General features: G+C 45.9%; 1 protein-coding gene across 13 annotated transcripts in view; it reads right to left on the bottom strand.

The window, feature by feature from the left end:
* CADPS2 (calcium dependent secretion activator 2) overlaps window positions 1-2887 on the bottom strand; it is a 349563-nt gene that overhangs the window by 4411 nt on the left and 342265 nt on the right. The gene's annotated exons all lie outside the window — the stretch shown is intronic.

The following is a 2887-nucleotide window of genomic DNA, read 5'->3' as shown; positions in this document are numbered from 1 at the left end:
TTGGCAAACTTGACCTGAATTGGTCTTCACGCAAATTAGCATTAGCAAAAACTCCTCAGTGCCGTTGAGCTGGGCCATCTTCATGTGAAAGAGTGTTTCGCACATCGCGATCTGTAGGCAAAAAGGAGTGTTCCGTGCGCACACTTGCATGAAATAACTGATTGCTAAAACAGTAGGGGGAAGAAGATTATTTACGGAGACGAAGGGGAAAATTGCACAGCTCTGCAAGTTTCACTTAGCAAAAAGGGAAATGAAGTCTAATGGAAGAAGAGGGCATCCGACGATGAAACACAATTCCTGCCGTTTTTTGCAGTTCTCACTCTCTTACCAAGGGTGTAATGAAATAGAGGGCGTGGGTGGGGAGGCAGACAGATGCTAAAATTGGGATGAGGGAACTGATAATGTATAACACAAAGCTTGCAGGTTTGATCCCCATATGGGGCAGCTGCATATTCCTGCATTGCAGGGGGTAGGAAGGGACCCTGAAAATAATCAATTCTGTGATTCTGAGCCACCATAGCCGCTAGAGGGCCATAAAATTTATGTCCCGGGCTTTTTAGACTCGTCTATGCATGTACTAAAGATGCGGGTGGCGCTGTGGTCTAAATCACTAAGCCTCTTGGGCTTGCCGATCAGGTCGGCGGTTCGAATCCCTGTGATGGGGTGAGCTACCGTTGCTCAGTCCCTGCTCCTGCCAACCTAGAAGTTCGAAAGCACGTCAAAGTGCAAGTAGAGAAATAGGTACCACTCCAGCGGGAAGGTAAACAGCGTTTCCATGCGCTGCTCTGGTTCACCAGAAGTGGCTTAGTCATGCTGGCCACATGACCTGGAAGCTGTACGCTGGCTCCTTCGGCCAGTAAAGCGAGATGAGCACTGCAACCCCAGAGTCGGTCACAACTGGACCTAATGGTCAGGGGGCCCTTTACCTTTACCTGAAACCAAAGCAGTGCATTGGTTGCCAGATGTGATTTCCATCCCCCGCCCCCAGCTCTCCTACCGCACTAATCACATCCCTTATTGGGAAGTCTGGGCTTTTAGGAAAATGGGTTGTTGTTTTTTGCAAGAGCTCCAAACCAGCTAATTTCACAGCCTAGGACGTGACTGAATCTCTCTCAAAAAGAGAGACTGTTTGGAGCATCCTGATTCGCTTCAGCTACAATGGGTGCTCAGGGATAAACGCAGCTGCGGTCCAAAAACATCTGGTGGGCCAAAGGTTCCTATCCGTGAGGTAAATATTGACCTAAGGAAAGGCAAAGGCATTTTGGAGTTGGCCAAGGCACTACCTGGTTGCTTACTAGGTATATTCAATGTTCTTAATCAAAGATATTAGGAAGGCTTTAGCTAAAATAAGTTACATTGATATTTAACCAGTCGCCAAGGCAAAATAGAAAAACAAACCACCTCTGTAGCGTCTGTCTTTCTCAGTATCAATTACTAAACAGAACCCTGTGGTCAAAGTATGAAAAACAGAGTGGTGGTTTCATTTTGGAGCAAAATTGCATTTGGAGAGAATTAGCACTTCAGGGCTTTCTTAAAAAAGAAAGAAAGAAGCGGCTTTAAACCTTTTCCTAACATAATTTCCTCTTTCTTTACAATAGGAGAGGGTATGTATATATTTGTGTATGTGCACACAGACAAGAAATGGGGAACACAAAGCTTCAGGGAGTGGAGGCTACATGAATACGGTTTAGTACACGCAGCCAGAACCAAGCAAGCAGAAATTAGGGCTGAAGAAAGGTGCCCTGGCTAAACAACAACAACATCAACAACGCTGCTCCCATCTTGCAGCTTATTATGTGTATGTTAGGCTGAGCAGTGAAATAACAGCATATTAAATAATGAACAGTTAACCAGATAATCATCTTCCTTTGGTTTCTAATGCCTGGCAGTTCTTTACTTCCTGCCCTTAAAAAAACCTCTCGTCTATTCCCTCTCTGGGCAGCGGAGATCAGGAGGATCTTCCATTGTGTCTCTTGTGAAGCAGAAGATATTACCCAGCCAAGGAGCTGCTAAACTTCATCCGTGCACATCCTCCAAAAGCACAGGCAGAAGCACTTTCATGCCGCCTAAGCAGGCACCCCTGGAATTTTGGCACCCCAAGGGGGAGCCTATTTTGCCTCTCTGGTTGGACAAGCCCTGGCAACAAAGGAAAGATTGAAATGACGGCAAGTACACTCCCAGATACCACTGAGCTAATGATAAGATTCACAGCTCGCCAGTATGCTTTCTGCTCAAAGCCCAGCTAAATGGGGAATTGCACCAATGGCGACATGTTTCAATACAGCTTGTGCTGGGGAAATTCCTTGGAACTGAGTCCCAAAGCAGCACTTCTAGAACAGCAGTTGGGGAACCGGATGCATCTGGTGGGTTCCAAAGTAGACCTGATCCTAGCCAGGCTTGCAGTAGGCCTTGCATTTAAATTCCACACTGGTGGCAAGCCCTGTTTTCGGCAGGGACCTGCTCCACTTGGGGGCTCATGACTGGCATTCCTGAGTGGAGACGACCCCCAGCAGGACTTGTGATTGGCTTTGCATTTCAATGACGCTGTGTGCAAGTCTCCCCTGCACAGAGTTATGATTCCCAGTACCCTTAACAAATTACATTTCCTGAGATTCTTTGGCCGAAGCCCATCTGCTCTAGGACTGCTAGCCATGATTTTAAAATTCTGAAATATAAATTCTGAGGCTTCGTAGTGTTACTATTTCAAAATAAGGATATTGTTGAACACAATACCTAGCCACCATTTGTTGTTTAGCACCTGCAAAGGCTGTGAACAGGCATGCAAATATATGCAAATGAGGAGTTTCCTTTTCGCTTATTATCTATTTCTGACATACTCTCTTCAGAGCTGAATCCCGGCTATAGGAAGTAAGCAAACATTAAAAGA

This window comes from Podarcis melisellensis, assembly GCF_964234715.1.
Source record: "Podarcis melisellensis genome assembly, chromosome: 10".
Classification (NCBI taxonomy): domain Eukaryota; kingdom Metazoa; phylum Chordata; class Lepidosauria; order Squamata; family Lacertidae; genus Podarcis; species Podarcis melisellensis.
This window is presented reverse-complemented; position numbering and strand designations above follow the sequence as displayed.